The sequence below is a fragment of the Penaeus monodon genome, chromosome 23 (assembly GCF_015228065.2).
Source record: "Penaeus monodon isolate SGIC_2016 chromosome 23, NSTDA_Pmon_1, whole genome shotgun sequence".
NCBI lineage: Eukaryota > Metazoa > Arthropoda > Malacostraca > Decapoda > Penaeidae > Penaeus > Penaeus monodon.
In genome coordinates, this window is record NC_051408.1 from 33,835,085 (window position 1) to 33,835,306 (window position 222).

At 38.7% G+C, this 222-nt stretch overlaps 1 protein-coding gene across 1 annotated transcript in view; it reads right to left on the reverse strand.

Moving 5' to 3' along the window:
• LOC119587943 (espin-like) overlaps window positions 1-222 on the reverse strand; it is a gene marked incomplete in the record, with an annotated part of 133,296 nt that overhangs the window by 44,886 nt on the left and 88,188 nt on the right.

The following is a 222-nucleotide window of genomic DNA, read 5'->3' on the forward strand; positions in this document are numbered from 1 at the left end:
ACTACTAAGCTTTCTTTAAATTTATAGCCCCTCTACTATAGGGACCAACTAACTACGGGGGGTAGCAAAAGAGGCTTTAATTGAGGGGGGGAGGGAGAGTACGATTTCCTAGAGTTGTCAACATGTAATCTATGCCGAGCTGAAGAAAACCAAACAATTATTTTTTTGAAAAGGATCCTGTCGTTATTAACTTTCACTTGGGTGTTTTTTTTATTCTTCCGA